The sequence below is a fragment of the Eucyclogobius newberryi genome, unplaced genomic scaffold (genome assembly GCF_026437365.1).
Source record: "Eucyclogobius newberryi isolate DKJ021-1_F unplaced genomic scaffold, fEucNew1.0.hap1 SCAF_50, whole genome shotgun sequence".
Taxonomy (NCBI): Eukaryota; Metazoa; Chordata; class Actinopteri; order Gobiiformes; family Gobiidae; genus Eucyclogobius; species Eucyclogobius newberryi.
In genome coordinates, this window is record NW_027316168.1 from 335,001 (window position 1) to 340,000 (window position 5,000).

At 45.4% G+C, this 5,000-nt stretch overlaps 19 non-coding genes across 19 annotated transcripts in view; all 19 read right to left on the bottom strand.

Moving 5' to 3' along the window:
• The window catches only part of LOC140383347 (5S ribosomal RNA), a 119-nt gene extending 54 nt beyond the window's left edge, over positions 1-65 (bottom strand). Inside the window, exon 1 of the ribosomal RNA XR_011932369.1 lies at positions 1-65. This exon is cut by the window's left edge and continues 54 nt beyond it. This is a non-coding gene — a ribosomal RNA (5S ribosomal RNA).
• A 157-nt stretch (positions 66-222) lies between these two features.
• On the bottom strand, positions 223-341 carry LOC140383442 (5S ribosomal RNA). The gene has a single exon (XR_011932455.1). It is a non-coding gene; the product is annotated as a 5S ribosomal RNA (ribosomal RNA).
• A 157-nt stretch (positions 342-498) lies between these two features.
• LOC140383454 (5S ribosomal RNA) lies at positions 499-617 on the bottom strand. The gene has a single exon (XR_011932466.1). It is a non-coding gene; the product is annotated as a 5S ribosomal RNA (ribosomal RNA).
• A 154-nt stretch (positions 618-771) lies between these two features.
• LOC140382310 (5S ribosomal RNA) lies at positions 772-890 on the bottom strand. The gene has a single exon (XR_011931743.1). It is a non-coding gene; the product is annotated as a 5S ribosomal RNA (ribosomal RNA).
• Positions 891-1,046: 156 nt separating this feature from the next.
• LOC140382311 (5S ribosomal RNA) lies at positions 1,047-1,165 on the bottom strand. The gene has a single exon (XR_011931744.1). It is a non-coding gene; the product is annotated as a 5S ribosomal RNA (ribosomal RNA).
• A 152-nt stretch (positions 1,166-1,317) lies between these two features.
• LOC140383348 (5S ribosomal RNA) lies at positions 1,318-1,436 on the bottom strand. The gene has a single exon (XR_011932370.1). It is a non-coding gene; the product is annotated as a 5S ribosomal RNA (ribosomal RNA).
• Positions 1,437-1,592: 156 nt separating this feature from the next.
• Positions 1,593-1,711, bottom strand: LOC140383467 (5S ribosomal RNA). Its single transcript, XR_011932477.1, has one exon. It is a non-coding gene; the product is annotated as a 5S ribosomal RNA (ribosomal RNA).
• A 157-nt stretch (positions 1,712-1,868) lies between these two features.
• Positions 1,869-1,987, bottom strand: LOC140381807 (5S ribosomal RNA). The gene has a single exon (XR_011931290.1). It is a non-coding gene; the product is annotated as a 5S ribosomal RNA (ribosomal RNA).
• A 154-nt stretch (positions 1,988-2,141) lies between these two features.
• On the bottom strand, positions 2,142-2,260 carry LOC140382313 (5S ribosomal RNA). The gene has a single exon (XR_011931746.1). It is a non-coding gene; the product is annotated as a 5S ribosomal RNA (ribosomal RNA).
• A 157-nt stretch (positions 2,261-2,417) lies between these two features.
• Positions 2,418-2,536, bottom strand: LOC140382314 (5S ribosomal RNA). The gene has a single exon (XR_011931747.1). It is a non-coding gene; the product is annotated as a 5S ribosomal RNA (ribosomal RNA).
• A 151-nt stretch (positions 2,537-2,687) lies between these two features.
• Positions 2,688-2,806, bottom strand: LOC140382315 (5S ribosomal RNA). Its single transcript, XR_011931748.1, has one exon. It is a non-coding gene; the product is annotated as a 5S ribosomal RNA (ribosomal RNA).
• Positions 2,807-2,957: 151 nt separating this feature from the next.
• On the bottom strand, positions 2,958-3,076 carry LOC140381819 (5S ribosomal RNA). The gene has a single exon (XR_011931301.1). It is a non-coding gene; the product is annotated as a 5S ribosomal RNA (ribosomal RNA).
• Positions 3,077-3,233: 157 nt separating this feature from the next.
• LOC140381832 (5S ribosomal RNA) lies at positions 3,234-3,352 on the bottom strand. The gene has a single exon (XR_011931312.1). It is a non-coding gene; the product is annotated as a 5S ribosomal RNA (ribosomal RNA).
• A 156-nt stretch (positions 3,353-3,508) lies between these two features.
• LOC140381845 (5S ribosomal RNA) lies at positions 3,509-3,627 on the bottom strand. Its single transcript, XR_011931323.1, has one exon. It is a non-coding gene; the product is annotated as a 5S ribosomal RNA (ribosomal RNA).
• Positions 3,628-3,781: 154 nt separating this feature from the next.
• Positions 3,782-3,900, bottom strand: LOC140383349 (5S ribosomal RNA). The gene has a single exon (XR_011932371.1). It is a non-coding gene; the product is annotated as a 5S ribosomal RNA (ribosomal RNA).
• A 157-nt stretch (positions 3,901-4,057) lies between these two features.
• On the bottom strand, positions 4,058-4,176 carry LOC140382316 (5S ribosomal RNA). Its single transcript, XR_011931749.1, has one exon. It is a non-coding gene; the product is annotated as a 5S ribosomal RNA (ribosomal RNA).
• Positions 4,177-4,333: 157 nt separating this feature from the next.
• Positions 4,334-4,452, bottom strand: LOC140382317 (5S ribosomal RNA). The gene has a single exon (XR_011931750.1). It is a non-coding gene; the product is annotated as a 5S ribosomal RNA (ribosomal RNA).
• A 157-nt stretch (positions 4,453-4,609) lies between these two features.
• LOC140383350 (5S ribosomal RNA) lies at positions 4,610-4,728 on the bottom strand. Its single transcript, XR_011932372.1, has one exon. It is a non-coding gene; the product is annotated as a 5S ribosomal RNA (ribosomal RNA).
• Positions 4,729-4,884: 156 nt separating this feature from the next.
• The window catches only part of LOC140382318 (5S ribosomal RNA), a 119-nt gene continuing 3 nt past the window's right edge, over positions 4,885-5,000 (bottom strand). Inside the window, exon 1 of the ribosomal RNA XR_011931751.1 lies at positions 4,885-5,000. This exon is cut by the window's right edge and continues 3 nt beyond it. This is a non-coding gene — a ribosomal RNA (5S ribosomal RNA).

The window sequence follows — 5,000 nt, forward strand, 5'->3', positions numbered from 1 at the left end:
CCAACCCTGCTTGGCTTCCGAGATCAGACGAGATCGGGCTGGTCCAGGGTGGTATGGCCGTGAGCGAAATGTTCCAGGTCAAAACGGCCTTTTTTATATCAAACACTGTCTTTTCGTGAAGAGTACCTTCACGCCACTTGCTCGGTCAAAATTGGGATATCTCAATGAAAAACTTCTTTTTTTTTTTTTTTTTTTTTTTTGACAGGTGAAAAAGTGTGAAAATGCTCACAGCACCTGGTATTCCCAGGCGGTCTCCCATCCAAGTACTAACCAGGCCCAACCCTGCTTGGCTTCCGAGATCAGACGAGATCGGGCAGGTCCAGGGTGGTATGGCCGTGAGCGAAATGTTCCAGGTCAAAACGGCCTTTTTTATATCAAACACTGTCTTTTCGTGAAGAGTACCTTCACGCCACTTGCTCGGTCAAAATTGGGATATCTCAATGAAAAACTTCTTTTTTTTTTTTTTTTTTTTTTTTGACAGGTGAAAAAGTGTGAAAATGCTCACAGCACCTGGTATTCCCAGGCGGTCTCCCATCCAAGTACTAACCAGGCCCAACCCTGCTTGGCTTCCGAGATCAGACGAGATCGGGCAGGTCCAGGGTGGTATGGCCGTGAGCGAAATGTTCCAGGTCAAAACGGCCTTTTTTATATCAAACACTGTCTTTTCGTGAAGAGTACCTTCACGCCACTTGCTCGGTCAAAATTGGGATATCTCAATGAAAAACTTTTTTTTTTTTTTTTTTTTTTTTGACAGGTGAAAAAGTGTGAAAATGCTCACAGCACCTGGTATTCCCAGGCGGTCTCCCATCCAAGTACTAACCAGGCCCAACCCTGCTTGGCTTCCGAGATCAGACGAGATCGGGCTGGTCCAGGCTGGTATGGCCGTGAGCGAAATGTTCCAGGTCAAAACGGCCTTTTTTATATCAAACACTGTCTTTTCGTGAAGAGTACCTTCACGCCACTTGCTCGGTCAAAATTGGGATATCTCAATGAAAAACTTCTTTTTTTTTTTTTTTTTTTTTTTGACAGGTGAAAAAGTGTGAAAATGCTCACAGCACCTGGTATTCCCAGGCGGTCTCCCATCCAAGTACTAACCAGGCCCAACCCTGCTTGGCTTCCGAGATCAGACGAGATCGGGCTGGTCCAGGCTGGTATGGCCGTGAGCGAAATGTTCCAGGTCAAAACGGCCTTTTTTATATCAAACACTGTCTTTTCGTGAAGAGTACCTTCACGCCACTTGCTCGGTCAAAATTGGGATATCTCAATGAAAAACTTCTTTTTTTTTTTTTTTTTTTGACAGGTGAAAAAGTGTGAAAATGCTCACAGCACCTGGTATTCCCAGGCGGTCTCCCATCCAAGTACTAACCAGGCCCAACCCTGCTTGGCTTCCGAGATCAGACGAGATCGGGCTGGTCCAGGGTGGTATGGCCGTGAGCGAAATGTTCCAGGTCAAAACGGCCTTTTTTATATCAAACACTGTCTTTTCGTGAAGAGTACCTTCACGCCACTTGCTCGGTCAAAATTGGGATATCTCAATGAAAAACTTCTTTTTTTTTTTTTTTTTTTTTTTGACAGGTGAAAAAGTGTGAAAATGCTCACAGCACCTGGTATTCCCAGGCGGTCTCCCATCCAAGTACTAACCAGGCCCAACCCTGCTTGGCTTCCGAGATCAGACGAGATCGGGCAGGTCCAGGGTGGTATGGCCGTGAGCGAAATGTTCCAGGTCAAAACGGCCTTTTTTATATCAAACACTGTCTTTTCGTGAAGAGTACCTTCACGCCACTTGCTCGGTCAAAATTGGGATATCTCAATGAAAAACTTCTTTTTTTTTTTTTTTTTTTTTTTTGACAGGTGAAAAAGTGTGAAAATGCTCACAGCACCTGGTATTCCCAGGCGGTCTCCCATCCAAGTACTAACCAGGCCCAACCCTGCTTGGCTTCCGAGATCAGACGAGATCGGGCAGGTCCAGGGTGGTATGGCCGTGAGCGAAATGTTCCAGGTCAAAACGGCCTTTTTTATATCAAACACTGTCTTTTCGTGAAGAGTACCTTCACGCCACTTGCTCGGTCAAAATTGGGATATCTCAATGAAAAACTTTTTTTTTTTTTTTTTTTTTTTTGACAGGTGAAAAAGTGTGAAAATGCTCACAGCACCTGGTATTCCCAGGCGGTCTCCCATCCAAGTACTAACCAGGCCCAACCCTGCTTGGCTTCCGAGATCAGACGAGATCGGGCTGGTCCAGGCTGGTATGGCCGTGAGCGAAATGTTCCAGGTCAAAACGGCCTTTTTTATATCAAACACTGTCTTTTCGTGAAGAGTACCTTCACGCCACTTGCTCGGTCAAAATTGGGATATCTCAATGAAAAACTTCTTTTTTTTTTTTTTTTTTTTTTTTGACAGGTGAAAAAGTGTGAAAATGCTCACAGCACCTGGTATTCCCAGGCGGTCTCCCATCCAAGTACTAACCAGGCCCAACCCTGCTTGGCTTCCGAGATCAGACGAGATCGGGCTGGTCCAGGCTGGTATGGCCGTGAGCGAAATGTTCCAGGTCAAAACGGCCTTTTTTATATCAAACACTGTCTTTTCGTGAAGAGTACCTTCACGCCACTTGCTCGGTCAAAATTGGGATATCTCAATGAAAAACTTCTTTTTTTTTTTTTTTTTTGACAGGTGAAAAAGTGTGAAAATGCTCACAGCACCTGGTATTCCCAGGCGGTCTCCCATCCAAGTACTAACCAGGCCCAACCCTGCTTGGCTTCCGAGATCAGACGAGATCGGGCTGGTCCAGGCTGGTATGGCCGTGAGCGAAATGTTCCAGGTCAAAACGGCCTTTTTTATATCAAACACTGTCTTTTCGTGAAGAGTACCTTCACGCCACTTGCTCGGTCAAAATTGGGATATCTCAATGAAAAACTTCTTTTTTTTTTTTTTTTTTGACAGGTGAAAAAGTGTGAAAATGCTCACAGCACCTGGTATTCCCAGGCGGTCTCCCATCCAAGTACTAACCAGGCCCAACCCTGCTTGGCTTCCGAGATCAGACGAGATCGGGCAGGTCCAGGGTGGTATGGCCGTGAGCGAAATGTTCCAGGTCAAAACGGCCTTTTTTATATCAAACACTGTCTTCTCGTGAAGAGTACCTTCACGCCACTTGCTCGGTCAAAATTGGGATATCTCAATGAAAAACTTCTTTTTTTTTTTTTTTTTTTTTTTTGACAGGTGAAAAAGTGTGAAAATGCTCACAGCACCTGGTATTCCCAGGCGGTCTCCCATCCAAGTACTAACCAGGCCCAACCCTGCTTGGCTTCCGAGATCAGACGAGATCGGGCAGGTCCAGGGTGGTATGGCCGTGAGCGAAATGTTCCAGGTCAAAACGGCCTTTTTTATATCAAACACTGTCTTTTCGTGAAGAGTACCTTCACGCCACTTGCTCGGTCAAAATTGGGATATCTCAATGAAAAACTTCTTTTTTTTTTTTTTTTTTTTTTTGACAGGTGAAAAAGTGTGAAAATGCTCACAGCACCTGGTATTCCCAGGCGGTCTCCCATCCAAGTACTAACCAGGCCCAACCCTGCTTGGCTTCCGAGATCAGACGAGATCGGGCAGGTCCAGGGTGGTATGGCCGTGAGCGAAATGTTCCAGGTCAAAACGGCCTTTTTTATATCAAACACTGTCTTTTCGTGAAGAGTACCTTCACGCCACTTGCTCGGTCAAAATTGGGATATCTCAATGAAAAACTTTTTTTTTTTTTTTTTTTTTTTTGACAGGTGAAAAAGTGTGAAAATGCTCACAGCACCTGGTATTCCCAGGCGGTCTCCCATCCAAGTACTAACCAGGCCCAACCCTGCTTGGCTTCCGAGATCAGACGAGATCGGGCTGGTCCAGGGTGGTATGGCCGTGAGCGAAATGTTCCAGGTCAAAACGGCCTTTTTTATATCAAACACTGTCTTTTCGTGAAGAGTACCTTCACGCCACTTGCTCGGTCAAAATTGGGATATCTCAATGAAAAACTTCTTTTTTTTTTTTTTTTTTTTTTTTGACAGGTGAAAAAGTGTGAAAATGCTCACAGCACCTGGTATTCCCAGGCGGTCTCCCATCCAAGTACTAACCAGGCCCAACCCTGCTTGGCTTCCGAGATCAGACGAGATCGGGCTGGTCCAGGCTGGTATGGCCGTGAGCGAAATGTTCCAGGTCAAAACGGCCTTTTTTATATCAAACACTGTCTTTTCGTGAAGAGTACCTTCACGCCACTTGCTCGGTCAAAATTGGGATATCTCAATGAAAAACTTCTTTTTTTTTTTTTTTTTTTTTTTTGACAGGTGAAAAAGTGTGAAAATGCTCACAGCACCTGGTATTCCCAGGCGGTCTCCCATCCAAGTACTAACCAGGCCCAACCCTGCTTGGCTTCCGAGATCAGACGAGATCGGGCTGGTCCAGGCTGGTATGGCCGTGAGCGAAATGTTCCAGGTCAAAACGGCCTTTTTTATATCAAACACTGTCTTTTCGTGAAGAGTACCTTCACGCCACTTGCTCGGTCAAAATTGGGATATCTCAATGAAAAACTTCTTTTTTTTTTTTTTTTTTTTTTTTGACAGGTGAAAAAGTGTGAAAATGCTCACAGCACCTGGTATTCCCAGGCGGTCTCCCATCCAAGTACTAACCAGGCCCAACCCTGCTTGGCTTCCGAGATCAGACGAGATCGGGCTGGTCCAGGGTGGTATGGCCGTGAGCGAAATGTTCCAGGTCAAAACGGCCTTTTTTATATCAAACACTGTCTTTTCGTGAAGAGTACCTTCACGCCACTTGCTCGGTCAAAATTGGGATATCTCAATGAAAAACTTCTTTTTTTTTTTTTTTTTTTTTTTGACAGGTGAAAAAGTGTGAAAATGCTCACAGCACCTGGTATTCCCAGGCGGTCTCCCATCCAAGTACTAACCAGGCCCAACCCTGCTTGGCTTCCGAGATCAGACGAGATCGGGCTGGTCCAGGCTGGTATGGCCGTG